Raw genomic sequence first — 22896 nt, 5'->3', positions numbered from 1 at the left:
ATTTCACACAGAAACATTTCGTCTCGGAGTTGTGTTGTGTCTTTCCCTTTGCTGTCCAAGAACAGACAAATCTCCTCACGAAGCTCGAAACATCTTTGAAGCACCTTTCCCTGGCTTAGCCATCGCACCTCTGTGTGATAAGGCAAATCACCATGCTCCGTTTCTAACTCCGTCAGAAATGCCTTGAACTGGCGGTGATTCAAACCTTTGGCTCTGATAAAGTTAACTGTGCGCGTGATGATGCTCATTACATGCTCCATTTTCAAGGCTTTACCGCACAACGCTTCCTGGTGTATGATACAATGATAAGCTGTCAGCTCACCTGTCGCGTTTTCCTCTTGCATCTTTTCCCGTATCTTCGCCACCAGTCCGCTCCTGTGTCCACACATCGCAGGTGCTCCGTCGGTTGTCAAACCCACGAGTTTTTCCCAAGGCAGCTCCATCTCATTTACACATCTTGACACCTCTTCATACAAATCATGCCCCGTAGTTGTGCCATGCATAGGACGTAAAGCCAAAAACTCCTCTGTCACGCTTAGGTTGGAGTCCACTCCGCGGATGAAAATTGACAACTGGGCAATGTCAGAAATGTCGGTGCTCTCATCCACAGCCAAGGAATATGCAATAAAATCTTTTCCCTTTTTCACAAGCTGCTCTTTTAGATTGATGGACAACTGGTCTACTCTCTCGGCAATGGTGTTTCTGCTCAGACTCACATTTAAAAAGAGTTGCCTTTTTTCTGGGCAAACTTCGTCACAAACTTTAATCATGCAGTTTTTGATGAAATCCCCCTCCGTAAATGGCCGGGCTGATTTAGCGATCTCTTCTGCCAAAATAAAACTGGCCTTGACAGTTGCGTCCGCGTGTGTGTCCGCGTGTTTCGTTTCATAATGTCGTCTCAGATTATACTCTTTCAGTACCGCCACACTTTCTCCACACAGAAGACACACAGGTTTTCCAGCTACCTTCGTGAACATATACTCCGACTCCCACCTTGTTTGAAACCCCCGGTTCTCAGTATCCACCTTCCGTTTTGCCATTTTTGATGGGTATCTGAAAGTTAATTTTACTGTGATGCTGACGACTGCTGTGCCAATAAATATTGAAATGAAGCAGCCTACTGCTCGGTGCGTCACCTTTGCATTGTGGGAAATGTAGTATTGGTGCGTGTAAAAGATCTGCGGGCTGCCGGCTTGCTGCGGGCCGGTTCTAATAATAAATCAAGATCATCCCAGGGGCCGTAAAAAACCTTCTTGCGGGCCGGATGTGGCCCGCGGGCCTTGACTCTGACATATGTGGTATAGACAGTTGATATGGATGGTATAGACAGTTGATATGGATGGTATAGACAGTTGAAATGGATGGTATAGACAGTTGATATGGATGGTATAGACAGTTGAAATGGATGGTATAGACAGTTGAAATGGATGGTATAGACAGTTGAAATGGATGGTATAGACAGTTGAAATGGATGGTATAGACAGTTGAAATGGATGGTATAGACAGTTGATATGGATGGTATAGACAGTTGAAATGGATGGTATAGACAGTTGAAATGGATGGTATAGACAGTTGAAATGGATGGTATAGACAGTTGAAATGGATGGTATAGACAGTTGAAATGGATGGTATAGACAGTTGAAATGTATGGTATAGACAGTTGATATGGATGGTATAGACAGTTGAAATGGATGGTATAGACAGTTGAAATGGATGGTATAGACAGTTGATATGGATGGTATAGACAGTTGATATGGATGGTATAGACAGTTGAAATGGATGGTATAGACAGTTGAAATGGATGGTATAGACAGTTGAAATGGATGCTATAGACAGTTGGTATGGATGGTATAGACAGTTGAAATGGATGGTATAGACAGTTGAAATGGATGGTATAGACAGTTGAAATGGATGGTATAGACAGTTGATATGGATGGTATAGACAGTTGATATGGATGGTATAGACAGTTGAAATGGATGGTATAGACAGTTGAAATGGATGGTATAGACAGTTGATATGGATGGTATAGACAGTTGATATGGATGGTATAGACAGTTGATATGGATGGTATAGACAGTTGATATGGATGGTATAGACAGTTGAAATGGATGGTATAGACAGTTGAAATGGATGGTATAGACAGTTGAAATGGATGGTATAGACAGTTGAAATGGATGGTATAGACAGTTGATATGGATGGTATAGACAGTTGATATGGATGGTATAGACAGTTGAAATGGATGGTATAGACAGTTGAAATGGATGGTATAGACAGTTGAAATGGATGGTATAGACAGTTGATATGGATGGTATAGACAGTTGATATGGATGGTATAGACAGTTGAAATGGATGGTATAGACAGTTGAAATGGATGGTATAGACAATTGATATGGATGGTATAGACAGTTGAAATGGATGGTATAGACAGTTGAAATGGATTGTATAGACAGTTGAAATGGATGGTATAGACAGTTGAAATGGATGGTATAGACAGTTGATATAGATGGTATAGACAGTTGATATGGATGGTATAGACAGTTGATATGGATGGTATAGACAGTTGAAATGGATGGTATAGACAGTTGATATGGATGGTATAGACAGTTGAAATGGATGGTATAGACAATTGATATGGATGGTATAGACAGTTGATATGGATGGTATAGACAGTTGATATGGATGGTATAGACAGTTGATATGGATGGTATAGACAGTTGAAATGGATGGTATAGACAGTTGAAATGGATGGTATAGACAGTTGAAATGGATGGTATAGACAGTTGATATGGATGGTATAGACAGTTGATATGGATGGTATAGACAGTTGATATGGATGGTATAGACAGTTGAAATGGATGGTATAGACAGTTGAAATGGATGGTATAGACAGTTGATATGGATGGTATAGACAGTTGATATGGATGGTATAGACAGTTGAAATGGATGGTATAGACAGTTGAAATGGATGGTATAGACAGTTGATATGGATGGTATAGACAATTGATATGGATGGTATAGACAGTTGAAATGGATGGTATAGACAGTTGAAATGGATGGTATAGACAGTTGGTATGGATGGTATAGACAGTTGATATGGATGGTATAGACAGTTGATATGGATGGTATAGACATTTGATATGGATGGTAGAAGGTAAAAAAGAAGGTACAAACATTTCTTAACTCTGCATCTATCCAGCAGGCTACATACAGAGCATTCGGGAAAAGTATTCAGACCCCTCTTGACTTTTTCCACATTTTTGTTACGTTACAGCCTTATTATAAAATGGATCGTTTTTTTTTTCTCATCAATCTACTTACACAATATCAAATTATGACATCACAATACCACATGATGACAAAGCAAAAACAGGTTTTGGGGAATTTATCAAATTGATAAAATTAAGATTAAAATACGACATTTACACAAGTATTCAGACACTTTACTCAGTACTTTGTTGAAGCACCTCTGGCAGCGATTACAGCCTCAAGTCTTCTTCTTCGTCTTGGGTAATGACGCTACGAGCTTGGGGACTGGGAGACTAGTCAGGATCAAGCTTGGCACATCCCCTCAAGCTTTGTCAGGTGTTTTAGGCTTCTACACCTGCATTGCTTGCTGTTTGGGGTTTCAGGCTGGGTTTCTGTCCAGCACTTTGAGATATTTATTTTATTTATTTTATTTCACCTTTATTTAGCCAGGTAGGCTAGTTGAGAACAAGTTCTCATTTACAATTGCGACCTGGCCAAGATAAAGCAAAGCGGTTCGACAGATACAACAACACAGAGTTACACATGGAGTAAAACAAACATACAGTCAATAATAAAGTATAAACAAGTCTATATACAATGTGAGCAAATGAGGTGAGAAGGGAGGTAAAGGCAAAAAAAGGCCATGGTGGCAAGGTAAATACAATATAGCAAGTAAAACACTGGAATGGTAGTTTTGCAATGGAAGAATGTGCAAAGTAGAAATAAAAATAATGGGGTGCAAAGGAGCAAAATAAATAAATAAATTAAATACAGTTGGGAAAGAGGTAGTTGATAGGGCTAAATTATAGGTGGGCTATGTACAGGTGCAGTAATCTGTGAGCTGCTCTGACAGTTGGTGCTTAAAGCTAGTGAGGGAGATAAGTGTTTCCAGTTTCAGAGATTTTTGTAGTTCGTTCCAGTCATTGGCAGCAGAGAACTGGAAAGAGAGGCGGCCAAAGAAAGAATTGGTTTTGGGGAGAGAGATATACCTGCTGGAGCGTGTGCTACAGGTGGGAGATGCTATGGTGACCAGCGAGCTGAGATAAGGGGGGACTTTACCTAGCAGGGTCTTGTAGATGACATGGAGCCAGTGGGTTTGTCGACGAGTATGAAGCGAGGGCCAGCCAACGAGAGCGTACAGGTCGCAATGGTGGGTAGTATATGGGGCTTTGGTGACAAAACGGATTGCACTGTGATAGACTGCATCCAATTTGTTGAGTAGGGTATTGGAGGCTATTTTGTAAATGACATCGCCAAAGTCGAGGATTGGTAGGATGGTCAGTTTTACAAGGGTATGTTTGGCAGCATGAGTGAAGGATGCTTTGTTGCGAAATAGGAAGCCAATTCTAGATTTAACTTTGGATTGGAGATGTTTGATATGGGTCTGGAAGGAGAGTTTACAGTCTAACCAGACACCTAAGTATTTGTAGTTGTCCACGTATTCTAAGTCAGAGCCGTCCAGAGTAGTGATGTTGGACAGGCGGGTAGGTGCAGGTAGCGATCGGTTGAAGAGCATGCATTTAGTTTTACTTGTATTTAAGAGCAATTGGAGGCCACGGAAGGAGAGTTGTATGGCATTGAAGCTTGCCTGGAGGGTTGTTAACACAGTGTCCAAAGAAGGGCCGGAAGTATACAGAATGGTGTCGTCTGCGTAGAGGTGGATCAGAGACTCACCAGCAGCAAGAGCGACCTCATTGATGTATACAGAGAAGAGAGTCGGTCCAAGAATTGAACCCTGTGGCACCCCCATAGAGACTGCCAGAGGTCCGGACAACAGACCCTCCGATTTGACACACTGAACTCTATCAGAGAAGTAGTTGGTGAACCAGGCGAGGCAATCATTTGAGAAACCAAGGCTGTTGAGTCTGCCGATGAGGATGTGGTGATTGACAGAGTCGAAAGCCTTGGCCAGATCAATGAATACGGCTGCACAGTAATGTTTCTTATCGATGGCGGTTAAGATATCGTTTAGGACCTTGAGCGTGGCTGAGGTGCACCCATGACCAGCTCTGAAACCAGATTGCATAGCAGAGAAGGTATGGTGAGATTCAAAATGGTCGGTAATCTGTTTGTTGACTTGGCTTTCGAAGACCTTAGAAAGGCATGGTAGGATAGATATAGGTCTGTAGCAGTTTGGGTCAAGAGTGTCCCCCCCTTTGAAGAGGGGGATGACCGCAGCTGCTTTCCAATCTATGGGAATCTCAGACGACACGAAAGAGAGGTTGAACAGGCTAGTAATAGGGGTGGCAACAATTTCGGCAGATAATTTTAGAAAGAAAGGGTCCAGATTGTCTAGCCCAGCTGATTTGTAGGGGTCCAGATTTTGCAACTCTTTCAGAACATCAGCTGAATGGAATTGGGAGAAGGAGAAATGGGGAAGGCTTGGGCGAGTTGCTGTTGGGGGTGCAGTGCTGTTGACAGGGGTAGGAGTAGCCAGGTGGAAAGCATGGCCAGCAGTAGAAAAATGCTTATTGAAATGTTCAATTATGGTGGATTTATCAGTGGTGACAGTGTTTCCTATCTTCAGTGCAGTGGGCAGCTGGGAGGAGGTGTTCTTATTCTCCATGGACTTTACAGTGTCCCAGAACTTTTTTGAGTTAGTGTTGCAAGAAGCAAATTTCTGCTTGAAAAAGCTAGCCTTGGCTTTTCTAACTGCCTGTGTATAATGGTTTCTAGCTTCCCTGAACAGCTGCATATCACGGGGGCTGTTCGATGCTAATGCAGAACGCCATAGGATGTTTTTGTGTTGGTTAAGGGCAGTCAGGTCTGGGGAGAACCAAGGGCTATATCTGTTCCTGGTTCTAAATTTCTTGAATGGGGCATGTTTATTTAAGATGGTTAGGAAGGCATTTTTTAAAAATATCCAGGCATCCTCTACTGACGGGATGAGGTCAATATCCTTCCAGGATACCCCGGCCAGGTCGATTAGAAAGGCCTGCTCGCTGAAGTGTTTCAGGGAGCGTTTTACAGTGATGAGAGGAGGTCGTTTGACCGCTGACCCATTACGGATGCAGGCAATGAGGCAGTGATCGCTGAGATCTTGGTTGAAGACAGCAGAGGTGTATTTAGAGGGGAAGTTGGTTAGGATGATATCTATGAGGGTGCCCGTGTTTAAGGCTTTGGGGAGGTACCTGGTAGGTTCATTGATAATTTGTGTGAGATTGAGGGCATCAAGTTTAGATTGTAGGATGGCTGGGGTGTTAAGCATGTTCCAGTTTAGGTCGCCTAGCAGCACGAGCTCTGAAGATAGATGGGGGGCAATCAGTTCACATATGGTGTCCAGAGCACAGCTGGGGGCAGAGGGTGGTCTATAGCAGGCGGCAACGGTGAGAGACTTGTTTTTAGAGAGGTGGATTTTTAAAAGTAGAAGTTCAAATTGTTTGGGTACAGACCTGGATAGTAGGACAGAACTCTGCAGGCTATCTTTGCAGTAGATTGCAACACCGCCCCCTTTGGCAGTTCTATCTTGTCTGAAAATGTTGTAGTTTGGAATTAAAATGTCTGAATTTTTGGTGGTCTTCCTAAGCCAGGATTCAGACACAGCTAGAACATCCAGGTTGGCAGAGTGTGCTAAAGCAGTGAATAGAACAAACTTAGGGAGGAGGCTTCTAATGTTAACATGCATGAAACCAAGGCTATTACGGTTACAGAAGTCGTCAAAAGAGAGCGCCTGGGGAATAGGAGTGGAGCTAGGCACTGCAGGGCCTGGATTCACCTCTACATCGCCAGAGGAACATAGGAGGAGTAGAATAAGGGTGCGGCTAAAAGCAATAAGAATTGGTCGTCTAGAACGTCTGGAACAGAGAGTAAAAGGAGGTTTCTGGGGGCGATAAAATAGCATCAAGGTATAATGTACAGACAAAGGTAAGGTAGGATGTGAATACAGTGGAGGTAAACCTAGGTATTGAGTGATGAAGAGAGAGATATTGTCTCTAGAAACATCATTGAAACCAGGAGATGTCATTGCATGTGTGGGTGGTGGAACTAATAGGTTGGATAAGGTATAGTGAGCAGGACTAGAGGCTCTACAGTGAAATAAGCCAATAAACACTAACCAGAACAGCAATGGACAAGACATATTGACATTAAGGAGAGGCATGCTTAGTCGAGTGATCAAAAGGGTCCAGTGAGTGGAGAGGTTGGTTGAGGGTCACGGCGATTTAGACAGCTAGCCAGGCCAACCGGTAGCAAGCTAGCATAGGATGGAGTCTGTTGTTAGCCACCTCTTGCGTTCGGTCAGTAGATTAGTGGGGTTCCGTGAGGTAGAGGGGATTAATCCAAATCACACAACAACAACAAAAATAAGAACAATAGATATAGTTATAGAGGCCCGAGAAGAAAACATAATAATAATAAAAATAAGTAAATTGTCCGATTGTCTATTCAGATAGCAGCCGGTAAGACAGCTAACGGTTAGCGGGCCGCAGATGGGCGTTCAGGTAACGTCGCGACAGAGGAGCCAGCCGGATCTCATTCAGGTAGATAACGTCGGCAGTCCAGTTGTGAAGGCCCGGTGGGGCTCCGCGTAGGCAGTGAAACGGGTCCAGATAGGTGACTGCAGCCCAGGAGTGAATGATGGAACTCAGGAGTGATTGACGGAGCTGGCTAGCACCGGAACAATCGATGTTTGCTCCGGAATCGACGAAAGCCGACTGTCACACGGATAGCAGCTAGCTAGCTGTGAGATCCGGGTATGAATGTCCAGAGAGCAGTTGAAATCCAGGGACATGGAGAGAAAAATTGGTCCGGTATGTTCCGTTCCGAGCCGCGCTGCGCCGTACAAAACTGGCGATAGATTTTCGATGGATTTTCGAGCTAAAGGATAGCTGATGACCACAAACCGTGGTTAGCTGAATACTAACGATTTGCCAGTAAAGAAGCTAACTAGCTTCTGATTAGCTTCTGGATTAGCTTCTGGGCTAGCTCCTGGCTAGCTTCTGGCTAGTTTCTGGCTAGCTTCTTGGAGGATTACAGATCTGAGGTAAATAATACTTTTTTATAAATATAAATTGGTGAGGCTGGTTGCAGGAGAGTGTTTAGAAGATGAGTTGAAGGAAAATAAAAATAAAATGTATGTGAAAAAAGTTGTAAATATATATATATACAGGACACGACAAGACGAGGACAAAAGACGTCTGAACTGCTATGCGATCTCTTGGGAAAAAAAAGAGCTGATGTACGAAGGGCTATATAAATACATTTGATTTGATTTGTACCGTTGCTGCACAGCTATTCTCAGGTCTCTCCGGAGATGTTCGATCGGGTTCAAGTCCGGTCTCTGGCTGAGCCATTCAAGGACAGTCAGAGACCTTGTCCCGAAGCCTCTCCTGCGTTTTTTGGCTGTGCTTAGGCTTGTGGTCCTGTTGGAAGGTAAATCTTTGCACCAGTCTGAGGTCCTGAGCGCTTTGGAGCAGGTTTTCATCAATGCTCTTTCTGTACTTCCCTTGATCCTGACTAGTCTCCCAGTCCCTGCTGCTGAAAAACATCCCCACATCATGATGCTGCCACCACCATGCTTCACCCTAGGGATGGTGCCTAGCATTCAGGCCAAAGAGTTCAATCTTGGTTTCATCAGACTAGAGAATCTTGTTTCTCATGGTCTCAGAGTCTTTTAGCAAATGCACTGTACACCTGTTCAAATCAACGTTCCCTCACACAATCTTAGATTTAACCATATAAAAGGACCACTGTGCTTCCAAAATAATCAGAATTAATCAATTCATTAGTTAAATCAAGAAATCTGTAAATAATTTAGACGTTTTTTTCAGATAATATTTTAGTTGCGCAATTTTAAATCTCGCTAATGTCTTAAATGCCGTATTTCAACAACAACAACGTGAAAAACGAGTCTATCGACAGTCTCTGTGCATGCAGTCTATCGAGTCAGGGCAGTCTCTGTGCATGCAGTCTATCGAGTCAGGACAGTCTCTGTGCATGCAGTCTATCGAGTCAGGACAGTCTCTGTGCATGCAGTCTATCGAGTCAGGACAGTCTCTGTGCATGCAGTCTATCGAGTCAGGACAGTCTCTGTGCATGCAGTCTATCGAGTCAGGACAGTCTCTGTGTATGCAGTCTATCGAGTCAGGACAGTCTCTGTGTATGCAGTCTATCGAGTCAGGACAGTCTCTGTGCATGCAGTCTATCGAGTCAGGACAGTCTCTGTGCATGCAGTCTATCTAGTCAGGACAGTCTCTGTGCATGCAGTCTATCGAGTCAGGACAGTCTCTGTGCATGCAGTCTATCGAGTCAGGGCAGTCTCTGTGCATGCAGTCTGTCGAGTCAGGACAGTCTCTGTGCATGCAGTCTATCGAGTCAGGGCAGTCTCTGTGCATGCAGTCTATCGAGTCAGGGCAGTCTCTGTGCATGCAGTCTATCGAGTCAGGACAGTCTCTGTGCATGCAGTCTATCGAGTCAGGGCAGTCTCTGTGCATGCAGTCTATCGAGTCAGGGCAGTCTCTGTGCATGCAGTCTATCGAGTCAGGGCAGTCTCTGTGCATGCAGTCTATCGAGTCAGGGCAGTCTCTGTGCATGCAGTCTATCGAGTCAGGGCAGTCTCTGTGCATGCAGTCTATCGAGTCAGGGCAGTCTCTGTGCATGCAGTCTATCGAGTCAGGACAGTCTCTGTGCATGCAGTCTATCGAGTCAGGACAGTCTCTGTGCATGCAGTCTATAGAGTCAGGACAGTCTCTGTGCATGCAGTCTATCGAGTCAGGACAGTCTCTGTGCATGCAGTCTATCGAGTCAGGACAGTCTCTGTGCATAGAGTCTATAGAGTCAGGACAGTCTCTGTGCATGCAGTCTATCGAGTCAGGGCAGTCTCTGTGCATGCAGTCTATCGAGTCAGGACAGTCTCTGTGCATGCAGTCTATCGAGTCAGGACAGTCTCTGTGCATGCAGTCTATCGAGTCAGGACAGTCTCTGTGCATGCAGTCTATCGAGTCAGGACAGTCTCTGTGCATGCAGTCTATCGAGTCAGGACAGTCTCTGTGCATGCAGTCTATCGAGTCAGGACAGTCTCTGTGCATGCAGTCTATCGAGTCAGGACAGTCTCTGTGAATGCAGTCTATCGAGTCAGGACAGTCTCTGTGCATGCAGTCTATCGAGTCAGGACAGTCTCTGTGCATGCAGTCTATCGAGTCAGGACAGTCTCTGTGCATGCAGTCTATCGAGTCAGGACAGTCTCTGTGCATGCAGTCTATCGAGTCAGGACAGTCTCTGTGCATGCAGTCTATCGAGTCAGGACAGTCTCTGTGCATGCAGTCTATCGAGTCAGGACAGTCTCTGTGCATGCAGTCTATCGAGTCAGGACAGTCTCTGTGCATAGAGTCTATCGAGTCAGGAACGTCAAAAACAAAAACAGTCAAAAATATCAGACAATGGGAGCACTGTGTGTGTGTTCTTGAACTGCAAGTCCATGTGTACCCTAGTGGACATGTTCACCCTAGTGGACATGTGTGCCCTAGTGGACATGTGTGCCCTAGTGGCCATGTGCGCCCTAGTGGCCATGTGCGCCCTAGTGGCCATGTGCGCCCTAGTGGCCATGTGCGCCCTAGTGGCCATGTGCGCCCTAGTGGCCATGTGCGCCCTAGTGGCCATGTGCACCCTAGTGGACATGTGTACCCTAGTGGTCATGTGTACCCTAGTGGCCATGTGCACCCTATTGGTCATGTGTACCCTAGTGGACATGTGTAATGGCCCAACATTGTCCTCAAAATTGTATTTATTTATTGTAGGCTACTCACAAAAAGAAAGTTCAGGTTTGTCACACAGTTTGTTGATGAACAGTGGTGGGACCCAATCATACTTGATAAATCATACATATGTCATACTTGAGTAAAAGTAAAGATGCCTTAACAGAAAATGACTCAACTAAAAGTGAAAGTCACCCAGTAAAATAGAGTAAAAGTCTAAAAGTATTTGATTTTAAAAGTAAAAAGTATAAATCATTTAAAATTCATTATACTAGGCAAACCAGACAGCACAATGTTCTTGTTTTTTTTTAATTCACAGTTAGAGCCTCTGACTCAGTTACAAATGAAGCGTTTGTGTTTAGTGAGTCCGCCAGATCAGACGCAGTAGGGATGTCCTCTGTTTAGTGAGTCCGCCAGATCAGACGCAGTAGGGATGTCCTCTGTTTAGTGAGTCCGCCAGATCAGACGCAGTAGGGATGTCCTCTGTTTAGTGAGTCCGCCAGATCAGACGCAGTAGGGATGTCCTCTGTTTAGTGAGTCCGCCAGATCAGACGCAGTAGGGATGTCCTCTGTTTAGTGAGTCCGCCACATCAGACGCAGTAGGGATGTCCTCTGTTTAGTGAGTCCGCCAGATCAGACGCAGTAGGGATGTCCTCTGTTTAGTGAGTCCGCCAGATCAGACGCAGTAGGGATGTCCTCTGTTTAGTGAGTCCGCCAGATCAGACGCAGTAGGGATGTCCTCTGTTTAGTGAGTCCGCCACATCAGACGCATTAGGGATGTTCTCTGTTTAGTGAGTCCGCCAGATCAGACGCAGTAGGGATGTTCTCTGTTTAGTGAGTCCGCCAGATCAGACGCAGTAGGGATGTTCTCTGTTTAGTGAGTCCGCCACATCAGACGCAGTAGGGATGTCCTCTGTTTAGTGAGTCCGCCAGATCAGACGCAGTAGGGATGTCCTCTGTTTAGTGAGTCCGCCACATCAGACGCAGTAGGGATGTCCTCTGTTTAGTGAGTCCGCCAGATCAGACGCAGTAGGGATGTCCTCTGTTTAGCGAGTCCGCCAGATCAGACGCAGTAGGGATGTCCTCTGTTTAGTGAGTCCGCCAGATCAGACGCAGTAGGGATGTTCTCTGTTTAGTGAGTCCGCCAGATCAGACGCAGTAGGGATGTTCTCTGTTTAGTGAGTCCGCCACATCAGACGCAGTAGGGATGTTCTCTGTTTAGTGAGTCCGCCACATCAGACGCAGTAGGGATGTCCTCTGTTTAGTGAGTCCGCCACATCAGACGCAGTAGGGATGTCCTCTTGATAAGTGTGTGAATTGGACCATTTTCCTGTCCTGTTGAGCATTCAAAATGTAATGAGTACTCTTGGGTGTCAGGGAAAATGTACGGAGTAAAAAAAGTACATTATGTTCTTTAGGAATGTAGTCAAATAAGTTTTTTAAAAGTAAAGTACAGATACCCCCCCAAAAAAAACTGTTCAAATAAATGTTCCCTCACGTCATCTTAGATGTAACCCTTTAAATACGATTCTAGCAACATAGTAAAGGGATATTCCACGTGAATAATATATCTTTCACAACATTTTTATACACAATAAATAAACCAAACTTTCTTTCACAAATGGCTCTAATCCCATGTGTTGTTCTATATCCCTTCCCACTCTGGGACCACTAATAACTTCTCTCAGCTGTTGATTCTTTCATGCTCTTTCAATTGTTGAAACCGTGTACATTTCATCCCACAGTGGGAGCAGTGGAAGGCTTCTCCTTTGTGTGTGTTTTTTGATGCACTTTCATGTTCCATAAACTCTTAAAACTCTTTTCACAATAAGAACAGTGGAAAGGCTTCTCCGCAGAGTGTATTAGCTCATGTCTTTTCAGGTGACCTGATAAGAAAAATCTCTTTCCACACTGGGAACAGTGGAAAGGTTTCTCTTCAGCATGTGTTAACTCATGTTGTTTCAGGGCATTTGATGAAAAAAATGTTTTTTCACACTGGGAGCAGTGATAAGGCTTATATACAGAGTGTGTTAGCTCATGATTTTTCAGGTTTCCTGACCGGGTGAATCTCTTCCCACACTGGGAACAGTGGTAAGGCTTTTCTCCAGTGTGCGTTCTCTTATGTTCTTTTAGATCCCCTAACTGGGAAAATCTTTTCCCACACTGAGAGCAGTGGAAAGGCTTCTCCCCTGTATGTGTTCTCTCGTGTATTTTCAGGCTTGTTAACCAGCTGAAACTCTTTCCACACTGAGAGCAGTGGTGAGGCTTTTCTCCAGAGTGTATTCTCTCGTGTCTTTTTAGGCTCCCTAACAGGGTAAAACTCTTTCCGCACTGGGAGCAGTGATGAGCCTTATCTTCTGTGTGTGTCCTTTCATGTCTTTTCAGGGCCCTTAAGTGGGTAAAACTGTTTCCACACAGGGAGCAGTGGAAAGGCTTATCTCCTGTGTGTATTCTATTATGCAATTTCAGGTTCCATAAGTGGCTAAAACTTTTTTCACACTGGGAGCATTGGTAAGGCTTCTCCCCTATGTGTATTCTCTTATGGTCTCTAAAGTGCCCTAACCACCAAAAACTCTTTCCACAATGGCAGTAGTGGTGTTGTCTTGCTGGTTTGGATGTCTCTGGATCTGGATCCTCTGAAGGACTCTTCCCGCTGTCAGAGTGAGAGTCTGGTCTCTCTCCTGTCAAAGATAAACAAAAACAATATTGATTAAACAGAGAAATCTGAATTTAAAAAACTATTTATTTTACCAGGTAAGTTGACTGAGAACATATTCTCATTTACAGAAACAACCTGGGGAATAGTTAAAGGAGGAGGGGATGGGATGAATGGACATTTTTCCAGGACAACAGCATTAACATCCCAACTCTTGCGATAAGTGCCATGGGACTGTCTTCCTAGGAGGTTTACTCCAGACTAGATTCCTACAAGGTTTAATCTAGACTAGTTCCCTTAATAAAATAGCGTGTAATCAAAGTGGCTGTAGTGCTTTGTAGACTAATAAAATCACTATTGAACTTGTCAGTTCTGCATTTAATAAACCTAATAGTGAATAAACCGTAAACTTAGATAAACAGCCAGGCTTTCATTTGCTTAAATCACTGAACACAACAGGCTCTTATAGGAGACAGGCTCTTATAGGAGACTCTTAGTATACTCTGACTGTGCATGTTCAGGCAGTTCTTATTTTCCCCCCAAGACGGCGATCAACTGATTTCTCCCGAAGTTTAATGGTTTTGGTGCTTCCCAGTTAGCTAGCAGTTCTCAGCTGTTAGCAGTCAATGGCTAGCCGTTTCTTACTGGCTATAAAAATTGTGGTCACTAGTTACCACAGCCACAAAATCAGAAGGCCGGCCTACTCAACCAATCAGATGAGGAATGTTTATGGCGCGTATTCTGGTTCGTAGGAGAAACACCTCATTATCCAAAACTGCATACCTCGAGTTCAAGTTTGAGGACCAAATAACTAAATACATTAAGGAACAAGAGTTGGCAACGTCACTAAAATTCACAACATCGAGAAAGGACAAACATTTTCGGCAAATGGGTAAAGTTGTCGACTCTCTTTTAGATGCCTAGTAGCTAACTGTTGCTACTCTCATCTAGTATAAGAGTTTCCGTTCCGAGAACAGAGGAGTTCATCTGTTTGACGGAGAAACGCTGTTAGTTTCCCTACAAGCATTTACACCTTACACTTTTACAAAATTCATTTTATTAGAATAATGTTGAATTACTAAATAACAATGGAATGTTCCTCAACAAAATGGAAGATGTGGACTTTTAAAACGAGTGTCCCAACTCTGTGGTCACTAAAGATCCCATGGCACTGATGAAGCCGGTCATCTGATTGGTCGAGGCGGTGGGAGGAGGGGTTTATTTGTCCGGTTTTCACTGCTTGTGAAACTATTCCTATCAGTGCCTTCAGAAAGTATTCATACCCCTTGACTTAATCCACATTACAGACTGAAATCAAACAGATTAAATAGATTTAGATAGATTTTTTTTCAGACCCATTCAGATCCCATTGACATAAATATTCACATCAATACATGTTAGAATCCCCAGGCAGTGACTACAGCTTCTTTCTGACTTTCTACGTCTAAGAGTTTAGCACCTGGACTGTACAATATTTGCAAATTATTATTTAAAACAATTATTCCAAGCTCTGTCAAATTGGTTGTTCATTGCTAGACAGCCATTTAAGTCTGGCAATAGATTTTTCGAGACGATTTTAAGTCAAACTGTAACTAGGCCACTCAGGAAATTCAATGTCGCCTTGGTAAGCAACACCAGTGTATATTTGGCTTTGTGCTTTAGCTTATTGTTCTGCTGAAAGGTGAATTCATCTCCCAGTGTCTGGTGGAAAGCAGACTGAACCAGGTTTTCCTCTAGGATTTTGCCTGTGCTTAGCTCCATTCTATTTTTATTTTTTTATCCTGAAAAACTCCCCAGTCCTTAATGGCTGCAAGCATACCCATAACATGATGCAGCCACCACTATGTTTGAAAATATGGAGAGTGGTGCTAAGTAATGTGTAGATTTGCCCCAAACATATACATTTTTATTCAGGACAAAAAGTGAATTGCTTTGCCACATTTTTTGCAGTATTTCTTTAGTGCCTTGTTGCAAACAGAATGTATATGTATATGTATATATATATATATATATATATATATATTCTGTACAGGCTTCCTTCTTTTCACACTGTCAATTACGTTAGTATTGTGGAGTAACTACAATGTTGTTGATCCATCCTCACTTTTCTTCTATCACAGCCATTAAACTCTGTTTTAAAGTCACCATTGGTCTCATGGTGAAAAAAACTGTGGTTTCCTTCCTGCTTGAAATTCACTGTTCGACTGAGGGACCTTACAGATAATTATTGTATGTGTGGGGTACAGAGATGAGATAGTCATTCAAAACTCATGTTAAACACTCTTACTGCACACAGAGTGAATCCATGCAACTTATGTGAATGGTTAAGCACATTTTTAATCCTGAACTTATTTAGGCTTGCCATTACAAAGGAGTTGAATACTTAGACTGAAGACAGCTCAGCTTTTCATTCATTTGTTAAAACCTCTCTGGGATATGTGGGACGGCAGCGTCCCAACTGGCCAACATCCAGTGAAAATGCAGAGCGCCAAATTCAAATAAATTTCTATAAAAATTCAACTTCCATGAAATCACACATTGAATATACCAAATTAAAGCTACACTTGTTGTGAATCCAGCCAACGTGTCAGATTTCAAAAATGCTTTACGGCGAAAGTAAACCATGCAATTATCTGAGGACAGCATCCAAGCAAACAAACACAGACCATCATATGTCAACCCTCCAGGCGCGACACAAAACGCAGAAATAAAGATATAATTAATGCCTTACCTTTGAAGAGCTTCTTCTGTTGGCACTCCAATATGTCCCATAAACATCACAAATGGTCCTTTTGTTCGATTAATCCGTCATTATATCTCCAAAATGTCTATTTATTTGGCACGTTGGATCCAGAAAAACACAGGTTCCAACTCGTGCAACATGACTACAAAAGTTACCTGTAAGCTTTGTCCAAACGTTTCAAACTACTTTTGTAATACAACTAACTTTTTTTACGTAAATAATCGATCAAATTGAAGACGGGATGATCTGTGTTCAATACCGGAGGAAAACAAAGTGGAGCTAGCTTTCAGGTCACGCGCCTCTGACAGAGTACACTTCCCTCGAGCCTCATTCTGAACGGTGTTACTTCTTCATTTCTCAAAGGAAAAACCTCAACAAATTTCTAAAGACTGTTGACATCCAGTGGAAGCGATAGGAACTGCAAGAAGGTCCCTTCGAAATCTGGATTCCCAATCAACACCCCAAAAAAGAGAGCGACCTCAAAAAAAAAAGAGAATCTGATTGGTTTGTCCTCGGGGTTTCGCCAAATAAGTTCTGTTATAGTCACAGACATGATTCAAACAGTTTTAGAAACTTCAGAGTGTTTTCTATCCAAATCTACTACTATAATATGCATATCTTAGCTTCTGGGCATGAGTAGCAGGCGGTTTAATTTGGGCACGCTTTTCATCCAAAATTCCCGAATGCTGCCCCCTATCCTAGAGAAGTGTTGAAAAACATAATACCACTTTGACATTATGGGGTATTGTTGGTAGGCCAGTGGGGGGGGGGGAATTATAAATTTCATCAATTTTAAATTCAGGCTGTGCCACATCAAAATGTGGAAAAAGTCATGGGATATGAGTACTTTCCGGAGGCACTGTAATCCTGTGTATGAAAGTACCATGTATGAATAATTAATTAAGTACCATGTATGAATAATTAATTAAGTACCATGAATAATGTATGTAACAAAATCTGTAACAAAACAAAACTTCCTTCTGTCCCCAGAGGGGGGTGGAGCCAATTAAATATATGTAAATATATGTAAATAAAGACTATGTAAGTGGAGTTAGGGAGGGGAGTTTCCCCCTTTACACTGTAAAGAGGTCTGGGGTCTAGAAAAGTGCCATGTAAGTACAATCAATCATTATTAAATATTTTGTCATCTTCCATAGCTTGAAGACGATGCCTTTGTACAGAGACAGAAACTGGTACAAAATCCCCCCCAAAAAATTGGACTGCAAGGCCATGATAAATTAAATAAATTAGTATGTAACAGGACTGAAGTTAATCTGAAATCAGCCCCAAAAAAATTCGGACAATTTCAACAACAAAAATTCAGTGAACATGTCTGTTTAGCTGTTTTATAATAATAGATTTTAATCTAAAATCAAGGTGTGTCAATTTGTTAGTCTACAGGCCATTCTCAAAACAACGCAGTAACTATGAGTAAGGGCAAACATCATCATAAGTAAACGGAGTTTGAACACGTAGCATATAAAACGGCTGGTTACACTACATTTAATAAACAACCAAATCATTAATGACTCAATAGACTAAATGCATGTTTCTCATCTGGCCCGTGCAAACAGGTCGGCATTACGAGTCATCACATTCCCTCATCTGATTGGTGGAGTAGGCGGGCTTTCTTACTGTGGTAACTAGGGCTGACTACCATCATGTTTCCCCAGAGTTATTCATTCATTATGTCAATGTAACAAATCAAACATTAAACCTCGTAAACAAGTCTAGTAATCAAGGTAGTCATGGTAATTGATGATAACTTCAAACAATTCATTTACACTCGGCGTTAATTTGAAACGGGCGTTAATTTGAAACGGGCGTTAATTTGAAACGGGCGTTAATTTGAAACGGGCGTTAATTTGAAACAGGTGTTAATTTGAAACGGCCGTTAATTTGCTGAAATGTGTGCCGTTGCGGTTAATGAAAAGGGACAGTTATTTGAGACTGTGTTTAATTGCAGTTTTACGGGTAGCCAAGTCAGTACCGGCAACATGTTAAGTAAACATATTTGTTAGGCTACTAAACAATGGGTCGTTCCATATGAATTCAATCCCTTCCTGACTGCACCCCCTTCGTTTTGAACGAAAACCTTCCAAACATGTTTGCCCAAGGTAGAAGTGTTCAGAAACCTTCCAAACATGTTTGCCCAAAGGTAGAAGTGTTCAGAGACCTTCCAAACATGTTTGCCCATGGTAGAAGTGTTCAGAGACCTTCCAAACATGTTTGCCCAAGGTAGAAGTGTTCAGAAACCTTCCAAACATGTTTGCCCAAGGTAGAAGTGTTCAGAAACCTTCCAAACATGTTTGCCCAAGGTAGAAGTGTTCAGAAACCTTCCAAACATGTTTGCCCAAGGTAGAAGTGTTCAAAGACCTTCCAAACTTGTTTGCCCATGGTAGAAGTGTTCAGAAACCTTCCAAACATGTTTGCCCAAGGTAGAAGTGTTCAGAGACCTTCCAAACATGTTTGCCCATGGTAGAAGTGTTCAAACCTTCCAAACATGTTTGCCCAAGGTATAAGTGTTCAGAAACCTTCCAAGCATGTTTGCCCAAGGTAGAGTGTTCAGAGACCTTCCAAACATGTTTGCCCAAGGTAGAAGTGTTCAGAAACCTTCCAAACATGTTTGCCCAAGGTAGAAGTGTTCAGAGACCTTCCAAACATGTTTGTCCAAGGTAGAAGTGTTCAGAAACCTTCCAAACATGTTTGCCCAAGGTAGAAGTGTTCAGAAACCTTCCAAACATGTTTTCCCAAGGTAGAAGTGTTCAGAGACCTTCCAAACATGTTTGCCCATAGTAGAAGTGTTCAGAAACCTTCCAAACATGTTTGCCCAAGGTAGAAGTGTTCAGAAACCTTCCAAACATGTTTGCCCAAGGTAGAAGTGTTCAGAAAGTGACGTTTTGGAGCTGAATGCCAAAACATCCTCAGGAGATAGAGTTTATCAAAGTTGACCCATTTTTTCAAACCCAACCCCACCTTATTGAGAGATATCCCAGGTCTTCATCACTGAAATAGATACAAGGTTGAGTTTGATATCATGTGTAAACATGTCGGGTTTCGTTCAAGTCAAAAGGGGGTGCAGTCAGAAAGTGATTGAAATCACATGGAACGACCACATGGAACGACCCAAATCCTACAGTACAGTGTAGAACTTCAGTAGAATGACCCCCTTAAAAAACACACTGTGGTTCAACAACTGCAGAGAGTTTGTGCCTGTGTTTAAGATACTCACGGGTGTTAATCAGATCATCAGTCACCTCCTCTTTCACTCCCAAAACGACTTCATCTTCCTCTTTTGAGATATCCTGCTCTTCCTCTCCAAAAGGTTCTTCCTCCTCTTCCACTGTAACATCCTCCTCTTCTTCTTTCACTGTGGCAGCCTCCTCCTCCTCCTTCCCCACTCCAAAAACGGCATCCTCTTCTTCATCCTCCTCCTTCACTGTAATAACGGCCTCTTCCTCTTTCACGACACTGTTCACCAACATACCCTCTTTCTCCGTCCAGCAGACCTCCTCTTCTTTAACAAGGGGGGAGTAACTTAGTGAGCTCATTGTCGGGAATGTGAGTCAACTAGATTAGGTCAATATACCAACAAGAAGATACCTATAGTAGCCAGCTGGTTTGACGAAAGATGGGGACACCGACGGTTCTTTACTCGCCGAAGTAAAAAATGAATCCTTTAACTTAATATAAATTGTTACAAGCCGTTTGTTTATTTCTGGAAAACGTGTTGGTGAAAAGTTAACTAAGTTAGCTTCAGCTACTGGTGCCGTCGAAACGGCCGTAGCCATCTATCTATAACATTAGCAGCAGACAAACAACGCCGTCCCTAACTGGATGTGAAATTAAAAAACCCGATTAACGGCACTAAGGTGTAAACATAAGTGTATTTAAAACACATTGCCTAACCTCCACAGGACGTGTCTGGACACTAGTAACTGTTTGTTTGGTGGGTTTAGCAAGCTGCTACTGATGAGTCGCTTCTTCTTCTTCTTCTTTATGATTTGTTTTGGCGGATTTGTCTGCATTACACCGCCGCCTACTGTACTGGAGTGGGAGGCCCGTCACAACCGACCTGCATTTACTTCCGGTAAGACGGGAACAAGGACAATTACCATGGCAACTATTAACCCTCTTTAAAAACCCACCACCCCATTCCACTATTTAACCCTGTCTAAACCTAGTCCAGAACACTACCACCCCATTCCACTATTTAACCCTGTCTAAACCTACTCCAGACGAGAACACTACCACCCCATTCCACTATTTAACCCCGTCTAATCCTAGTCCAGAACACTACCACCCCATTCCACTATTTAACCCTGTCTAAACCTACTCCAGACCAGAACACTACCACCCCATTCCACTATTTAACCCTGTCTAATCCTAGTCCAGAACACTACCACCCCATTCCACTATTTAACCCTGTCTAATCCTTCTCCAGACCAGAACACTACCACCCCATTCCACTATTTAACCCTGTCTAATCCTAGTCCAGACCAGAACACTACCACCCCATTCCACTATTTAACCCTGTCTAATCCTTCTCCAGACCAGTGGTCTGAGGACAGAACACTACCACCCCATTCCACTATTTAACCCTGTCTAATCCTAGTCCAGACCAGTGGTCTGAGGACAGAACACTACCACCCCATTCCACTATTTAACCCTGTCTAAACCTACTCCAGACCAGAACACTACCACCCTATTCCACTATTTAACCCTGTCTAAACCTACTCCAGACCAGACCACTACCACCCCATTCCACTATTTAACCCTGTCTTATCCTTCTCCAGACCAGAACACTACCACCCCATTCCACTATTTAACCCTGTCTAATCCTAGTCCAGAACACTACCACCCCATTCCACTATTTAACCCTGTCTAATCCTTCTCCAGACCAGAACACTACCACCCCATTCCACTATTTAACCCTGTCTAATCCTTCTCCAGACCAGTGGTCTGAGGACAGAACACTACCACCCCATTCCACTATTTAACCCTGTCTAATCCTAGTCCAGACCAGTGGTCTAAGGACAGAACACTACCACCCCATTCCACTATTTAACCCTGTCTAATCCTAGTCCAGACCAGTGGTCTAAGGACAGAACACTACCACCCCATTCCACTATTTAACCCTGTCTAATCCTAGTCCAGACCAGTGGTCTGAGGACAGAACACTACCACCCCATTCCACTATTTAACCCTGTCTAATCCTAGTCCAGACCAGTGGTCTAAGGACAGAACACTACCACTCAACACCCACTGCAACTGTTCTGCAGTAAATCCTCACAATCCAAAGTACTTCTCAGCCGCTTCCACCACAACTTCTATTTTCTGTGACTTCCAATACGTTTTTGCAGAACAATGGACAACCGTGGCTATAACTGCTAAAAACCGCCCCACCTTACTGAAGCACATATTCTTCCCATCCCCCTGTGCTCTACTCAGAGGAAATCCACTCAGGATCCCTCACCCTGCTGTACCCATCTTCCTCTTCACTGCTTTGGCATACGACGCTCTGCAATACTCTAACGCTGGCAACCTCAACCTGCCTTTCTCTCACCAGACTCCTCCGATCTCCAGCCCATGGGCACCCCCCAACAAGCTAACACATACATCTTTTATCCACTGATAGTAAACATTCCTTCGTCTCATGCCCTCCTGCACACTTCTCACATCTAGGAATCTCCCTCCTCCATTTTAGAAGACATATATTTCCATTGTTAGATCGGTCACTCGAATATCTTGTCAATGTAATAGACAATCTTTGGTACTGTCCAATGGTTTTTATACTGCATGTCCCACAGCAGCATCACCGACCGAAAATACACACACACACACACACACACACAAATAATACATTGGTTTAACCTATTTAAAAATAAGCAAATATGCAGTCCAAACACGTCAACAAAATGTATTCAATTTTAACTAATAAATCCATTCATTTTAAAGAGGCAGACATGGTGTTTCCTGATAAATCCATTCATTTTACAGAGTGAGGCAGACATGGTGTTTCCTAATAAATCCATTCATTTTAAAGAGGCAGACATGGTGTTTCCTAATAAATCCATTCATTTTAAAGAGACAGACATGGTGTTTCCTTATAAATCCATTCATTTTAAAGAGACAGACATGGTGTTTCCTAATAAATCCATTCATTTTAAAGAGACAGACATGGTGTTTCCTAATAAATCCATTCATTTTAAAGAGACAGACATGGTGTTTCCTAATAAATCCATTCATTTTAAAGAGACAGACATGGTGTTTCCTAATAAATCCATTCATTTTAAAGAGACAGACATGGTGTTTCCTAATAAATCCATTCATTTTAAAGAGACAGACATGGTGTTTCCTAATAAATCCATTCATTTTAAAGAGACAGACATGGTGTTTCCTAATAAATCCATTCATTTTAAAGAGGCAGACATGGTGTTTCCTAATAAATCCATTCATTTTAAAGAGACAGACATGGTGTTTCCTAATAAATCCATTCATTTTAAAGAGGCAGACATGGTGTTTCCTAATAAATCCATTCATTTTAAAGAGGCAGAC

The 22896-nt window shown here is 42.8% G+C and overlaps 1 pseudogene; it reads right to left on the bottom strand.

Annotated features, from left to right (window-relative positions):
* Positions 1 to 9424: 9424 nt before the first annotated feature.
* Positions 9425 to 19889, bottom strand: LOC139370244 (zinc finger protein 852-like; annotated as a pseudogene).
* Between the last annotated feature and the right edge of the window lie 3007 nt (positions 19890 to 22896).

This window comes from Oncorhynchus clarkii, chromosome 17 (genome assembly GCF_045791955.1).
Source record: "Oncorhynchus clarkii lewisi isolate Uvic-CL-2024 chromosome 17, UVic_Ocla_1.0, whole genome shotgun sequence".
Classification (NCBI taxonomy): domain Eukaryota; kingdom Metazoa; phylum Chordata; class Actinopteri; order Salmoniformes; family Salmonidae; genus Oncorhynchus; species Oncorhynchus clarkii.
Note: the sequence above shows the minus strand (reverse complement) of the source record. Positions and strands in the feature narration are given on the sequence as shown.